The 17,531-nt window shown below is 41.3% G+C and overlaps 1 long non-coding RNA gene across 1 annotated transcript; it reads right to left on the reverse strand.

Annotated features, from left to right (window-relative positions):
* Positions 1-1,703: 1,703 nt before the first annotated feature.
* LOC140707774 (uncharacterized) lies at positions 1,704-15,382 on the reverse strand. The gene is made up of 3 exons (XR_012087953.2): positions 15,020-15,382; positions 12,118-12,224; positions 1,704-7,653 (listed from the first exon to the last, which is right to left on the reverse strand). It is a non-coding gene; the product is annotated as an uncharacterized LOC140707774 (long non-coding RNA).
* Between the last annotated feature and the right edge of the window lie 2,149 nt (positions 15,383-17,531).

Below are 17,531 nucleotides of genomic sequence, written 5' to 3' on the forward strand. Positions count from 1 at the left end.
CAGTACATTCTCTTCAGTTCAACTTGAGATATTGCTGTACAGAATATCATATGCGGTTTCTAGTTAAATATCTTGTGTCTCACATATAACTTATTTTTCTAATATACTGAAGACATTACTTTCAAGAAAACAATGTTATATTTGAAGGCACAACTGAATGAGAAAAGACAATTTCAGTTGTGGCAAGAATCATACGTAGGCACAGCAAAAAATGTGTTATCTTTATCATTGTCTGCCCCAATTCTTTTGGCACATTATGTTCAACTCCCAAGCAAGGTTCATAACTTGAACTTTACTAATGGTGGTAGATCCAGTCATCTAATAGCAATTACTATTTGGCTTTAAACAACAAAATATTGAAATCTGAATTTGGAACCAAGATCCTGGTAATCTAGGATAATCTAGATTTGTTGCATTTATGGTTAAACTGGACATCCCTACCACAAAAAACTTGTGTGTGAAAAATACCTGTATTGTCCCAATAATAAGAATAAAAAGATTCCCTGCTGCAGAGGATATTTAAGTATAAATGGACCATTTTATGATGTGAACCGCACAAGCATGTTATAAGAAAGCAACAAAGTATCACATCAATAGCTATGTAAAACCTTCCTTGCCTTCTATGGCCTTTACTTTCACCTTCAGTTATTCAGGTAATAGTACTTGTAAAAAATTCCATCTGAATTCATGTTATTAAACAGCTTCAGGGTAGAGGAAAGGTGAATGCAGACACATTTCACAAAATGTATTCTTGATCTTCCAGAGTTTTACTTCAAGGGAAAATGCATGCCTTATCTATCACCATCATTCCACAAGACATCAATACAGAAATATTGTTGTTCCAGGAAATAAAAATTATACATTGCAATACACCCATAACATGTAACCGTGCATCTATGTAGTATGGTTAAATTTTAGGAACAATTGGTGCCTAAAATACAGCATATCCATCACACACTGAGAAGCTCAAATATGGGATGACGTTATAATATGGGACACATCAAAACTTAAAGGTCTTTAAATCAATTAAGACTCTATGTGAAATAGACAATATGAGTATTAAATAAATAAAAAAAAAGAATGATAGGTTTTGAAATTTTCAGAATAGAAATTCAGTCAAAGTAGATGTGTAGCATCTTTATGAAGAAAACAATAAATAACTTATTAAGAAAACAATAAAGAAGTGGGATTCTGGCAACCACCCATGTCACTCATGTCACTCATATTCATGAGCTGATTTACATGAACCTATGAGAGGGCTGGAGAGGTGGAGTCAGATAGGGTGGTTAGGGAGATAGATAGAGAGGGTAGTAATGAGATTGTAAGCTGAGAAAACTATGTACTGAGGGAAATGCTTGTCTACACTGAATACTTTAAAGACTTCTGTTATTGTTCTTTCTGCTTCACTTCAATAAATAAGTTCTGTTTGGTTCACATGACAAGTGTTCAGACATACATCATTTATACTGTGGATTGAAGTAATCCACTGGTGGCAGTGAAGAGAGAACGCGACGTGAGCCTTTGATTCAGGATAATAATCAGGGGCCACGTGGAATCACGACAGGGATATTATTTGAGTGATAGAATAAAAATAAGCAGCTTTCTACAGAAAGGTGAACAAAGGCCAAACAGTACCTGTCTGTTAAAAAACAGGCCCAGAAAACTAGTCTGTAGACCTGTCAAAGTTGTTCAGCTGGCATGATAAAAAAAAAACATCACCAAGAATTTTGCAGCCACTTGTTTCTATCACTCCAGTATTCTTTCTCTTTGGGAAGCAAAGTTCTCACACATGGAGCAAGCACAGAAGGATTAGAAGATATCCAATACTTCCAAATCTTAAATTAAGAGCAGCCAGCCTAGAACAAGACTACCAAAGTGGTTAGAGTGTCAAACTACATCACAGGAGGCATGGGTTCAATTCCTCACTTAGCCATGAAATCCACTGGGTGACCCTGACCAGTTATAATTTCAGTCTGATGGACCTCACAGTGTTATTGTGAGAGTAACATGGGGAGAAGAAAGCAATGTATGCTGCCTTTAGCCCAATGGAGGAAAAGCTGGATACAAATTCAATTGATAAGTAAAATAAGAATAGTTTGAAGCGATTTACTAAATTTGCACAGTTCTGTAAATTGCACATCTTTGCACAAGAAGGGGCAATTTTACACAAACTTGCATGGGGGGAGGAAGAGATATCATTCCTACCAATGTGAGAATTCCATCAAGGCTGCAAGGGAAATCTTAACTATCTTCCCCATTGAGGGGGAAAAAATGAAGTAATTTCTCATGTGAGAATGAGACAAGAGGATTTACATCCCTCTCTCCTGCACCAGAAGGGACGTGGTGGCGCTGCAGGCTAAACCACAGAAGCCTGTGCTGCAGGGTCAGAAGACCAAGCAGTCGTAAGATCGAATCCACGTGACGGAGTGAGCTCCCGTCGCTTGTCCCAGCTCCCGCCAACCTAGCGGTTCGAAAATGCAAGTAGATCAATAGGGACCACCTCGGTGGGAAGGTAACAGCGTTCCGTGTCTAAGTCGCACTGGCCATGTGACCACGGAAGATTGTCTTTGGACAAAAAAGCTGGCTCTATGGCTTGGAAACGGGGATGAGCCCCGCCCCCTAGAGTCAAACACGACTGGACAAAAATTGTCAAGGGGAACCTTTATCTTTACCTTTACCTCCTGCACCAGAGAGCTCTCTGTGTCTTGCAGAGGATGCTTGGATGGGATCTAAAGCAGCATCACTAAGGAGTTTGTAGTGAGATTTTAACTTCAGGTTATTCATTATTGCCAGATTATAGTAATATTCAATATCACTGAGACGGCGCCAAAGTTAACGTCTCAGCTGTGTGTCTCTGTGTGTATGGCTACAGTGCCCCAGGTCTGAACATTCTGTAGTTGCCCATCTCTGCATAATAATAATGGCTGGTGGCTGCCATCCTTGCACACAAACCTCACCTACAATGGCAGGTCCTGAAAGTAAGCTTTCTGAGCTTTGTTTCCATGCAATTGTAATGGAGCAATTTTGACTTGGTTCTTTGTGTAATGGATGTGAATCCTAAAAATTGTCAAGGAAGCAAGATTGATTGATTGGGACATGTCTTTTTCTGCTAAGCTGGCAGAAAAATATCAACACTGAATGAATGTCTTACAATGAATTTTTAGTGGATTAAAGCAAGAGCAAAAGGCAGCCCCCACCCCAAGGGATCATCCCACATTCTGCCTTTGTTACTTCCTTCACCAAGGAACAACCAATGCTGCACGTCACTATAATATAATATGACATCAAAATTTTGCAGACTCTTTGTGAAGTGACAATCAATTTAATGTTAAATGATGGGTAGGGTTTTAAGTTTGGGAAAGTAGCTTAAGAACTTGCAAGAAATGAGTTTCAGAAGGAGACTATGTTAGTCTCTTACACCAAAACAAAGGACAATACAAGGAAAAACCGTTCCAAATATTGAGAACAGACGCCATCCAACCCAAGAAGGATGTGACATTTGTACATAAAGCTCAGATATATAGTATAAATGAATGGTAGATGGTTATTTTCATGTATATGGTACAATGGCTATAATTAAACACAAGTGGAAGCTGCAACAAAACACTGTGTATCTTTATTCTCTAAATTGCATGCACCTGCTGAGACATCAGCCAGCCTAGAATATTTTGTTGTACTAGGTCTGGTTTAGGAGGAAAAAGAGGTTGAGAGAGAGAGAGAGAGAAGGACCTTTTATTTTATATATAGTCTTTCCATGCTATAACATATAGTACCAGTTAGGACTGCCAGGCCAGCCTGGAACATGAGTGAATGGTAGCAGAAAATTACCTCAGCAGTGGACTTCTTAATCTGACAGCTACTATCAAGCTGCTCCTGATTAAACCAAGGAAAAAAGCCAAAGGTAGGTCTTTCTTAGACCACTACACAATTGCAAATGTAAGCTAGCTTTCAACAAGTCTTCATCAGGCCAGGCACTAGAGAGCTGAGGACGGTGCTTAAAAACATAAAAGTTCCGAAAACCATGACCACATGTGCATGCCAGGCTTCTTTCTTTTTTATTGGACAATGGAAAATGCTAGGGCACTATGTACACAGGTTGGCCAGATGAGTCTGGGAACTGTAGTCTAAAATTGTAACATTTTCCAGATCCTGTGACCTCCTATACATTGGGTATACTGTCTAGACCCAAAAAGAAATTGGAAAAGCTTAAACAGGGGTCTTGTTTAACAGGCACTACATTCAGCTCTCATGTCAACTCAGTTGTTGTGATCCTTTTGCTCAGTTTCTCCTATCTTTATGCCAGTGGCGCGGTGGTTTGGGGAGGGGGGGGGAAGACTCTATTAAATGTGTTAATTTAGTAATATAAAAATATTCCAAGATATTTACCTGTTCCAGCACACTAAGGTTTCCAGTTTCCTGTTATCTCAGTACTTCTTTCTACTAAATGGAAAATCTCTTTGTCAAGTACAACGATGTTCTAGTAATGCATCAGAAGCTTTGCAATATTTAACCTCAGGAGCTTAGATGTCATTTCTTTAAACTTCTGTCAGGTATCTGCTTCCTATGTCCCATAGGCCATAAGCAGGCCCCCAGGACCATTTTGTAACCCCCCCCCATAACCTGTGTGTACACTGAACTCCCATGACCAGATTTTTTTTTTAAAAAAAAAACCTTTTTAAAAAATTTGCTTAGAAAATCTCAGTCTATCTAGGTGGTGTAGGGGAGAGTTTTGCATGTTTTGAGGGTCTCCTAGAACTCCATGGCCCTCACATCGTCCCCAATTTTTTTTTTCTAATTACAAATATATTTGGCCACTACAGGCTGAAAAACAACTTTTCAATTTAACACCTTCATTTTCAAGTTAACTCCCTGCCTTTTTTTCAGATAACAAAAAAAAAATCACTGAAGCAACGCTTGCAAAGCTTTAAAAAAACTGCAAACAATAACAACCAATGTGTAAAGTAGCTGCTTTAGACCCAGCTTTTGGGATTGTGGTCCTCAGGCTGCCAGAAAATCTGAACTCAGCCTTTCTGAGATTGCCTACCCCCATTCTATGTAGATATCTTGCTGTAATCTTTTTTAAAAAATCTTCTGGACGTCTTGTGCAGGGTAAAATGAAAGATAAGAATCTCTTCAAGTGGAGCTGGTGACAAGAAATTCATAACATAAATAAGTTGCGAGTATTTCTATTTTGGATTAATGCCTGCCACATTTCTCCTTCCTTCTTATATCCCTTTCATTCCTCTCTACTTTTCAGTGCTGGCTGTGAGTGAGGGAACTGTTGCAATACAACCAAAGAGCATCAAGTAAAGTACATTCATTACGTAAGTAGTTTCAGGCTTGCTTCAGCATGTCTGCCCAAGAAATTCACATTTCCCTGCAAATTTTATTGACCTAGAAATAACTTTAAGAGTAAAATGTTTGTTTCATGAATGTCAAAAGTCTAAACTATTACTTTATTTTTCCCACTTCCCCAATTCCCATAGAGCAATGACATAACACTTTTAAGCTAATCAAATAAATAAGTGATGAGAAATGTTATTAATATTTCATTTTCGTTCTTAAATAACAAATTTAAATTATAGCAGAGTGTAAAAACTTATGTGCGATGCAAATAGTGGAGCTTTATTTCACCACAGATATTGCATATCTTTCAAGATTGCACAAAGCCATGAGGTTTCTGGGTCTCACATCTGACCTTTCTTGATTTTCACATCACCAAATCAGTCATTTTGGTGTCATTAATATAGCGTAGGAAAACAAAACATAACTTGTTCTTTTAAATCAGGAGATAAAATGGCAGCCAAAATGAATGTTGTCATGATGTACTAAAGTGTTATCCTTTTCTCCCTTTTCTCCTCATTAAATTTTCTCCATTGTACTATTAGCACACTTATACATAAGTATAAGTGTGCTAATAGTATAGGGGTGGTGAATGAAAGCTCACCCTTTCATTCACCACCCCTATTCTTCCAAATGACCATTACATATCCTTTCCCTCACCAGCCTCTGAAAACGTTGGTCTTATGCATTTTTCCATGGGAAAAGTAATTTTGGACTATAACTTCCATAATGCTTCACCTAGCACAGGATATTGGTATTTGTAATCCCCTCCCCCCAAAAGAAAAATCCCTTCTCCCATCTGTTTCCTCTTCTCTTCTGATCTTTCCAGACACTAAGCCAGTATCACAGTTCATTCCTCCCAGTTCTACTTACACACAAACCCAAAATTATGTGTCTATGTGTATTTGTGCAAGAGAGAGTGAGAGAGCAATAGAGCACATGCACTTTTAAAAGAGAGAATACGAATGGTAATTTTAGGGATCTACCGCTCCCAGAGTTCCTTCAGAAAGGGGTGAGTTGGTAATCAGACATGCAAATTAACACCCATGTGTATGCAGTTGAGGAAAACATATGCCATGATGAACAAAGCACTTGTAGAACATGAGGCAGCACTTTAAAAAAGGAGCCAAATACATATGTTTGGCTTGATTCGTAGTGTTAAATCCTAGCTTAGCATCACAGTCCAGCCAAGCAACTGTTAAGGTGTGAGGACAAAAGGATTTAGTCAAGATTGGAGTGTAGTATGCTCCCCCCCCCCATTTTCCCCCTTCATTTTCAAGACATATTTGTAATAGAAAAGGCTGGGAAAGGACAATGCGCTAACTCTTGTGAAACATTAGTGAGTCAGAATCAGAGTAAAAGAGGAATAGAGAAGTAACTAGGGGAGGAGAAACTTCTGAGCTGTTTATAGTTTCAGCCTTTCTAGTTGCCTATCATTTCCAGAAATAGCAAACAAAGGTGTTGTGGGTCTAGCAGCTTGGGAGCAAATGGGTTTACTAAAAAATAGCACAAGCTATCCCATGAGTAAGTAGAAGCCCCTAAAGAGGCAGAAGGTCATAAGTTTGTGTATTAAAATGGAATTACTTTGTCAAAAATGTCATAAACTGTTTGACAGGAATATTTGTGCATAGCAACTCTTGGTGGCAGTTCAGTCTATAGAGACGTGCTGAGCCTTAATACACTAACAATCTTGCAGACTGTGCACATCTTCCAATCGACAGGAAAATGAAGGGCAAAGTACGGATCTGCTAAAGCCCCTGCCTGCTTCTGATAAGTATCTTGGATTAGTGTTGAGAGGGTCTTTCTTTCCTGTCTCCAGATCTAGATGTCCTTTTACATCCTCCACTAATAGAGCCAGAGCTTAGAGGGCTGAAATGCTGGGATTTTTCCTTGACAGGATAGTGCAGGGATCTTCTCCTATCATTCTCCAGATTTACTGTCTTGTCTGAACTTAGCTACAATCTTCACAGTAGCTGGAAACAAAGACAATGAATGTTCCCAGAGTTGTAACATGTGGCTTGATCCATTCAGAATCTTACCAAACCAGATTTAGAAGCAATCAGGAAGAACTCAAGCCATTGATGAAATAACAACTTTAACTAGAACAGTGATGGTTATTTATTAAAAATAAACTGAAACAAAACAAAGCTCACAACAGTCTTTGGCTAGCCATGGAGCTCCCTTGCTTGACAAGTATGGCTCAGGGCAAAGATTTCCAGATACCAAAGTACCCTAGGTCTTGAACTGAGAGCAAATGGGACACACCTTGTGAAGGACAGGGTATGCTACTCTCCTTCTTTCCAGAAGCTTCTAGAAGAGATAAATAAAGCATGAAAAGGATTTCACAGCCAAGGATGGGAGATGAGCATAAGTTCCCAGCTATCTTATCTCTGGAATACTCCAAACTGGCCAAGGTGAGACATTATGTGAAGATCTATGGCCTATTTAAAGTTTTGCTTGCCTATTCCTGACCTATCCTAAGAGCAAGGATATGAGCCTTCAAGAATACATGTGACCCTTTCATTACAAGGTTGTCTGTGACAAAGTCTGGGAGAGGTTTGTGAACTTTCCAGCTTCTTCCATGTGTCTAAGCAAGACAAACAACAACAATATTTGCTGTGGTCTATTCCTCTTGTTAGGGGTGTGCCCTATATGCCAAAACTCTCTACTGAGTCTTCCTCCTGTATTAGAAATATTTCCCAGTTTCCCAAGAAAATAAGACTTCAATCTTATTCCCCCCACCCACCCTGCAACTTTTTATTTGTCATTTATTCGCCTGCCGAGGAAACCACCAAGTTCTGCAAGACTGGAAAAACTGAGATCTTTTGCAAACAAGTATAGAATCAAGTTGACACTGAAGAGATGGTAGAGAAGGAAGATTCCGCATCTGGTTTGAATATCCAGCATTAGGTATGCACACCCACGTGTCAAATATTGTCTCACAGGATTATATCTTTATTTTTATTTAGAATATTTTTGCTTCAGCATGTTGCTGGAACAGAGAAAGGAAAAAGAATGTTAAATATAAGCTTTCCTATAACTTTTGCTACCAACAATGAGTGGAAGCTTTTGTTTTTGAAATGGTAATCACACACTCCCTTGAATAAACTCAAATTTTTATTCAAAGATAAATGATTAGTCAATGAATAGTATTTAATTAGTTGATGCCCCTTAAATTTTCAAATGTGCTTATGTTTATTTAAACTGTTTCAGAGCCAGAAGAACTATATAGAGTACAATCCTCTTTTGATGAGGGAAGTGCTGTGGAAAGTTGTAATTCTTTTTTCTATGGGCATAAGAGGAAATGACAGAAACTGGTTTCAGGGTACTGAAAGGAGTTGAGACTTAACACTGGTCCTCACAGAAGTCAATAAGCAAATCTCCCACTTTATGTCATCAACGTTTGGATTTCAACTTAAGGAAGGTGTCTTTGGGGAATTGTAACAACAAATGTAATCAATGCTGTTGATCCACAAAATGCTGTGTAAGTGCCAGTCTGAGAAAGCAATCAAGTATATGCTTACATTCCATGAGACACCAATGGAAGTTTATTTTCTCTGCAGTACTTGAGTACTCCAAATGTAAAGCAAAACCTGAAACTGAGGGGGGGGGAAGCTGTCTGTTTCTTTACTGTGTCTTTCACTCTTTTTCAGTTTGCAAAACAGAGAATATGAGCAGCATTTCTTCAGAGCTACTAAGATATTCTGCCCTTTACTAAACTAGCAATGATATTATCATTTAGAACAGTGGTTTCCAACCTTGGGTGACCTAGCTGTTCTTGGACTGCAATTCCCAGAAGCCTTCGCTATCAGCTGTGCTGGCTGGGCTTTCTGGGAGTTGCAGTCCAATAACACCAAGGTTGGGAACCACTGATCTAGAACTTCCCTAAGTGAGATAGAGAATTTGAAGAAAGCATGTCACATTGCCTGCTTGTGAATTACCTGCTGGGATAATAGTGATCTTACATGCACTAACACTAACACAGCTTAACTGTCCCTTATCACTAACTTGATTGGTAAAGTTCTTTCCCTGCCCCCACCTCTCTTCCTGTTTGCTTGCTTGCTTGCTTGCTTGCATTATTTTTGTTAACAGCCCTCTTCTCTCAGATCTCTCTCCAAGCAACAAGCATGGAGGGTCTTCCACATGCTTCCTCTTTGTTTTTTTCTGACTGTAAGTACAGATGCTAACTATTTTTCTAACTTAAATGGTTTTAAAGTAGTTTTATCATATAAAGTGCTAGTTTATGTACAAACAAAACTGGTGGGTGGGTGGGGGACTGATGAGACTGAGCCAATCTCTCCACACTTCTTTGTTGTTGTTTCTGCCTCATGCTCTACTTTAAAAAACCCAAAACCAAAATTTCTCAATATTATCAATTCAAATATACTTGGTCCATCTTCCTCAGTTTGGCACCCTCCAGCTATGTGGGTCTAAAGCATTCATTATCTTCAGGCACTTTGTACTAAGTGCAGTTTCACATTAGTGCATTCTTAATAAGAACTTGCCAAAATCCACAACATCTTTTACATTTGTAAATCCAAGCATTTATTAAAATACTTTAAACATGAGAGAAAGCGGAAGTGATAAATTAATCCAGTATGGCCAGTATGTAACTCTTTTAAAAAGTCAGCATTGGAATCTTGTTCTCATAAAAAAATATAAATTTTGCCACAGAGCATTAAGCCTTTTTAGTTTATGCCTTCATCAAAACACAAGATGTTCCAATTCCCTGTTGAAAATATCCATGGGTAAACAGTCTCATTTAAAGCTGACACTGAGTGCCAAACTAGGGAAGACCACAGTTTAAGGTCATGATCAACAAACTGCAATATGTCCAGAGAAGGATAATCTAGGTGAAAAGGATCTGGAAACTAAACCCTGTGAGGAACAGTTGAGTCAGAGACTGAATTAGATTTTAGTATGGGGAACAGAAGACTGAGAGGAGGTATCTGGTACCTAGAAGATGAGTCAAGCCTCTTTTTCACAAAAAGTAGGAGCTGAACTAATGGATTCAAAGGAGATTTTGACATTAAGAAGAACTTCCTGACAATAACAGTTGTCCGAGTGAAAAGAATCAACTTAGAAAGAGTGTGTTCTTCTTTGCTGAAAGCTTTTAAACAGAGATAGGATGACTGTCAGGGATGCTACAGAAGAAGATTTGACTCATTGGCCACTGGAGTCCATTCCAGATATATAATTCTCCAGTTCTAATGACAGTGGGAATTCCACAGCAGCCTCAGGATGGGAGCAGGGACGGAGATGAACTTTTACCCTCTCAAACTCCACCACTCAAGAAACAAAAAGAGTTAGACCATGTATGGAGAACACAGGCCAAACAAATATGTGGCTATCCACAAGGTGATGGTTCTCAGTGCTATCACAGATTATTTACTGAACAGTGAGTTTTTCAACAACCAGCCATAATTTCTCATGGGGTTTTTGAGGTTCAGGTACTTGTGTTGCTCATGGACTACACTAACAAGCTTCTGTATCTCACTCAGGAAGTGATAATGGTTTGGCTCAGATTCAGCACATCCTGACTTTTACAAGAAAGAATCATTTCCAGCAAGCATATATATAGGTTCATACTGTGATGCTGAGCATGACCATGTCCAGAATACTACTGGATTGTTATGCACCCATAAGGGAACTGCCATTGCCATAGCCACTTGCCTGTTGCAAGTTGGCCATGTGCCTGATCAGGCACCAGATCATACATCCAACTGCACTCTCAGCACATTCTCAGTTAACTACAATTAGCCAAAGCAACTTGTGGGTATATATGGTAAATATCCAATAACATTTTGGCCAACATCTGAGCAAGTGGATGATAATGAACACTCACAATGAAATAAACCTTTTGTTGTTGTTGTTGTTAAAGGTGTCACAGTATTTTCGTTTGTTTCTCTCTGCTTTTTTTGTTTTTTGCCTTTGTCATACATGGCCATGACAAAATCAATGCAAGAGGGAGAGCAATTCGTTGTTAAAAGGATGGCATAAGGAGGTCACAACAAACCACTTATAATTCCTCTTTATGAAATGGGTAATAAAAGCTAGAACAAAGAGTTCCATGCAATAGGACTACAATGCATTATTCCTTGAAAGATGACTAGGTGGGTAGTTGTTTTGCAGATAAGAGTGACAGCGATATTTAAAAGGTCTGCCTTTTTAATGCATTCTTTATATATTACTCCAAATGCTAAGTTCCAAGATACACCATCGACTCATGATCCTCCTCCTCCACTTCCTGCTGCTACCACTGCTGTTGTTAAAGATTTTACAGCCACATCGTAATGATCAGGAAATCAAACCTGATTAGGAGAGACAGGCAGCTTTCCCCCCCTCCCCCAAAGCAGAAGAGTGACACTTGGCTTGTCGAGTGAACTTTCCACGGATTTTACAAAACATACATTATTCCAAGATTTTAAGTTAGTTATTCCAGGCACAATGTCCTTTGTTTTTGTTTTCGATAGCCAGTAAGAAGAGATCTGTTCTCCCTCTCTGCTAGCACTGAGCTGTAAAAGTTGTGACTAGTTAATATACCATCAATGAGAGTACAAAGATTGGAATGTGATTTTTCGGACGACTATAGCCTGCATCTTCAGCAAGCCACATTTTGTCTAATACTGGACCACCTTGACAGATGGAGCTTTCTCCTTCCTCATTTTAACACTACACCTAGCTAATGGCACCATTTCTACAAGCTCAGTTTTAAGCATATGGCATGGACAGGTGGTGGTTTTGTCTTTACAGAATTCCTGCTATGCTTTTCACCTCCATCCTGTGGAATCAAATGACACTGTTGTGGAGATCTCTCACTTCTGATTGAGCAATGCTCAGGGTAATGTCCTCCGCTTTGCCAGTGGTCCATGCAGGAGCAGCTGAAAAGATACAGAAATCAGAATGTCCATTTTATTTGTCAGTCTCGATCGTTCCCGTTTTCACCACAGGCAAGATACATTTTGCATGGATGGACAAACATGAAGAGCCTGTAGCAACACTGAATGAAATGAGGAATGCACTATGTCTTTTACAGACTACTGACTGTAATTGGCATCATGAAAAAGTCATTTTCCTGGCTGAGCTCTGTGTTTGGCACATAGATTTTATCCTGTTTTTCAAAATGCAGTTTAATCAACCATTGAGGATTTACCATTGAAAGGCATTTACTTAGGAGGTATCTTATCGATCTCTTAATTGAACAATCACTGCTGACTCTTGATTGCATGCCCTGAATGTACGGCTTTTACTCTAGCCTAAAGAGAAGAAAATTCACGAGGTAGGAAGCTTTCTATTATTTGTACAACATACTCCACAAAAATATTTGATTCACATCTTTGAATAACACTCATTGATCCCTGCACATTTCTGTTAACCCCTTATCTCAGACTTCACAATGTGAAAATGAACTTTATGAAACCCTCTGAACAATGTGCATCTACGATGTCAGAAAAGAAATGCAGGATGTGTTCTGAGTTGCATTTCTGAGCTCCAAATTAGGTTTCTTTTTTGAGTGTTCCAGTAAAACTGCAAGATCATGAAATACCACCACAAGCCCCAGAGGAAGGCTAGCCTTTGGCACAAGCCACATGGGAAGAAAGCAAGCATCTAGGTTCTCAGATTGTCAGACAGGGTCTGATACAGCTTCAGGACAGATTGCCAGGGGCAATGATGGTTGCTTAAAGCAAAGGTCTGCTCAGCTGGGTACCTATGCAGCAGAATAAAACTTATAAAGCTGTGACTACACTGGCCCTTTTGGTGCAGGCTGCTGCAATCTAAATAGGGTCACCTGAGGTGGGGGGAAGGAGCAATAAGCAATTTGGTGTGATCCTCACATCCAAATGGCAGACGGACCTCAAGCAACCCTCCAGTTCCTTCTGCTGTAAAGTATCAATTGAGGGATTTTCCTTTCAATTGAACACTGTCAATGGAAAGCGGGAAAAAGAGACCGTTAACCAAAAAAAAGGGGGGGGGGATTGGCATCACAAAGCTGTTAAAGAGCTCTTCCTCAGCTGTACAAGGAAGTGAGAAAGAGGGTGGTGAGAGGGAGTCAGGGAGCCCCCTCTCGCCTTTTTCCATGAGAGAAGGAAAGAAGGGAAGGCAAGCAGAAGAGAGAGGGGGAAAGACCCAGGCAAAAAGTGTTTGTGGATTCCCCCTCCTCCGGACTGCTGTGTGCATCTCTGTGTGTTTGTGTGTGTGTGCGTGTGTGCACATGCGTACATGCACATACACAAAGTGAGATGATGCACAAAATGGGACGAGGGCAAATGGCTCCAACAGCTGTCATGGGAAGGCCCAAAGAATAGGCGTTGAATTGCTCAAAACCTCACTAAACTATCTAATTAGAAATGACCACATGCCTCTGGTCCTGCCATTAAGGGAAAATCACCTCCGGTGTGATTTTGTTTTATGCTGAGAATAGTTTAAATAGTTTAAATTGTTTTTAGTCTGTTATTATTTTATTTGTGTTCTTGTTTACATTATTTTGTTATTCTTGTGTAAACCACCCAGAATAGTGCACAGCACTAATGGGGCAGTACAGTGGACCCTCGACTTACAGACGGCTTGACTTACAGACGGCTCGACTTACAGACTTCTCTGGCTGCAAGTCGAATCTAAATTTTGCAGCCAGAGAATCGACTTACAGACCAGAAAAAAACCCAAAATGGAACAAAAAGAGAATAAAAACCACTGGTTATGGGATTAATCGGTTTTCAATGCATTGTAGGTCAATGGAGATTCGACCTACAGACTTTTCGACTTGCAGCCACCATTCCAATACGGATTAATTCCTTAAGTAGAGGGTCCACTGTATATAAATCAAATCAAATAAATAAATTTTGTCTGTGCTAGACTATCGCTGGTGCACTGAGCCAATTAAATTAAATTCTTTTCAATTATTTGCCTTATTTAAACCACTACACTGAAAATTGACAATGGGGGGGGACTTTGGCAAGCTTGAAAAACTGCAAGGCTCTATTTTAGTCTCCCAGCAACTGTCTGCTGGGAACAGACTAAACTAGAGAACATCAACCTGCCTCAGAAAGGTAGAGGCTCCTGACAGGGACTCAGAAAGGTGTGGACTGAGGTACTCTGGGGGCAAGTTGGCCTGCTCTGGTGATGACATCATGTTGATACTAGAAAAAAGAACACCAATATGCCCTGCAATGCACCAAACAGCAGGACAAATGCCTGTCTGAATGATCCCAAAGATTGAAAAATACAGATTCAAGTTCCTTGTTCCAGAAATCTGATGATAGAAACAGATGCTATATAATTATGCCATAATTAGAGCTGGAAGTAGTGCTAGAGAAAGAGATTCTTGTTTCAGAAATCAGACTTCAAAAGAATCTTGCACTTAAGACCTGAAGATCAATCACACATCAAAGCAAACTAATTTGTTAATTCTGAGAGGTGAGAGAAAAATTCGGTTGTGGTAAATTACAATTCTGTGCCGTCAAGTCAATTCTGACTTATGGCTGCCCTTTTCAGGGTTTTCTAGATACTCAGAAGTGTTCTCAGTTCCTTTCTCTGGGGGTACCCTGGGACTGTGCAGCTTGCCCAAGGCCACCTAAGCTGACTCTTTTGGGATGCACAGTGAGGAATTGAACTCTCAGCCTCTGACTCCACAGCCGGATACCTTACTGAGATATCCAGACGTTGTCATAATACTCACCCACAATTAGCCCTTAAGGATTTCCTTCTTGTGACAGATTATCCAGAACATCTGCTTCTACTACCTACGAGTGGTCGTATAATCAGATCAGTGGGATATAAATAAATAAATAAATAAATAAATAAATAAATAAATAAATAAATAAATAAATAAATAAATACTCTGAGCATTTGACATCAGTATGAATGAATCCTTCTCTGAAAGGCCTAAAGAATTCTTCTTCAGCCCAATCTGCACTTTGCCTTCAGGCAAAATCTTAATGAATTTCCACAGAAATGTTGTCTTCATCCAAATCCCTGTCAGGAGCATATTTCCAATGAATTTCCGCACCTCGCTTCCAAATTTAAACAAAACATGCTGGGCATTCTGGAAACTGTCCTTATATTACAGCAGCTCAGTCATGAAGGAGAGCTATTCTCGTCTCAATGCATCACTGGTCCTTGCGCTGAGCCTTTTCTGGATCTGCTATTGGCTTCCAGATTGGGTGATTTGAGTGATGTCGGCACTTTTCTACGTTCATCATTGTTGAAACTGCCCAAGAGACCAAATGTCCAACTGGCTGGAGGACCACATGAAGGTGTAGCAGCACAGCTATGTGTAGGATGATCAAAGATTTACATGAGGCTTTCGCCTCATCTGTTTGTTAAGAACTGGTGTCAGAATGCAGAAGTGCTCCATTATGAATTATTGAAGGGCACAGAGAACATTTGTTAACTACCAGCCTATCATGTTTAAGAAGGAAATGAGAGCAGAGATGAACATTTCATTAGTAAGCTGCTGATTCACCCACCTTTCTTCCAGTCACCTTGTATTTTCTACACAATAATGTAGGCAATCAGTCATTTATTTATTTTTCTAGATTGGTTCTGTTTGCTGTGGTACATGCTACAGCATTGCATTTCATTATAGGACACAGAAAAGCTGTTATGATAATTGTACATAAAGAATGGTGCAGGAAATTGGTGGGTGGTGACGGTGGTTTGTTTGGTTTTTGTTTCATTAGGAGAAGCTACAGTAGTTTCCCCCTTTACCGATAAGAATTTCTTTGTCTTGAACATCTTCTTTCCTATGCTGTAAATAAACATATACCGTATTTTTTGCACCATAAGACGCACTTTCCCCCCTCCAAAATGTGGGTGGGGAAGTCAGTGCGTCTAATGGTGTGAATGCAGCAATTTCGTCGCTGCTGGCCCCGTGGGGGGGGAGCGTCGCAAGGGTCCGGGTGAGCCTTCCAGGACCCTTGCGAGGCTCCCCCACGCCCCCACGGGGCCAGCACCGGCGAAATCGCCAGCTTCCAGGTGGGGGGAACGTCGCAAGGGTCCTGGGAGCTCACTCAGATCCTTGCGACGCTCCTCCCACCCACGCACCGGCCAGCACTGGCAAAATCGCCAGGTTCTGGGAGTGTTTTGAGGCTTCCCAAGCCTCAAAACACTCCCAGAACCTGGTGATTTTACCCCCCCCCCGGTCCCATGGGGGGGGTGGAGGGTGGCAAGGGTCCAAGGGAGCCTTCCAGGACCCTTGCCACCCTCCCCCCACCCCCCCGCGGGGCCAGCCCTGGCGAAATCGCCAGGTTCTGGGAGTGTTTGGAAGCTTGATAAGCCTCCAAACACTCTCAGAAGCTGGCGATTTTAACCCCCCCCGCTCTGTGGGGGGTGGGGGGAGGGTGGCAAGGGTCCAAGGGAGCCTCCCTTGGACCCTTGCCACCCTCCCCCCACCCCCCGCGGGGCCAGCACTGGCAAAATCGCCAGGTTCTGGGGGTGTTTGGAGGCTTCCCAAGCCTCAAAACACTCCCAGAAGCTGGCGATTTTACCCCCCCTGGTCCCATGGGGGGGTGGGTGGAGGGTGGCAAGGGTCCAAGGGAGCCTCCCAGGACCCTTGCCAGGCTCCCCCCCACCCCCCCCACGAGGACAGCGGGGGCAAAATCGGGAGCTTCCAGGACCTTTTCTGAGCCTGGAAAGGCTCAGAAAAGGTCCTGGAAGCTGCCTATTTTGCCCCCTCTGTCGCCCGGGGGAGGCAGGGTGAGTCTCCAAAGGGTCCTAGGGTGTGTTCTAGGACCCTTTGGAGACTCACCCTGCCTCCCCCGGGGGCCAGAAGGGGCAAAATCGCCACCTTCTGGGGCTCTTTTGAGGCTTGGGAAGCCTCAGAAGAGCCCCAGAAGGTGGCGATTTTGCCCCCTCTGGCCCCTGAGGGAGGCAGGGTGAGTCTCCAAAGGGTCCTAGAACACACCCTAGGACTCTTTGGAGACTGACCCTGCCTCCCCTGGGGGCCAGAGGGGATGAAACCGCCACCTTTGGGGGCTCTTCTGAGGCTTGGGAAACTTCAGAAGAGCCCCAGAAGCTGGCGATTTCACCCCCTCTGGCCCCCGAGGGAGGCAGGGGGAGGCTCCAAAGGGTCCTGGAACACACCCTAGGACCCTAGGGTGTGTTCCATAAGATGGACCTCTCCATAAGGCTCACCAAGTTTTAGGAGAAGAAAGCAGATAATTTTTTTCCTGTTTTCTTCTCCTAAAAAT

The sequence above is a fragment of the Pogona vitticeps genome, chromosome 5 (assembly GCF_051106095.1).
Source record: "Pogona vitticeps strain Pit_001003342236 chromosome 5, PviZW2.1, whole genome shotgun sequence".
In the NCBI taxonomy this organism is placed as follows: Eukaryota; Metazoa; Chordata; class Lepidosauria; order Squamata; family Agamidae; genus Pogona; species Pogona vitticeps.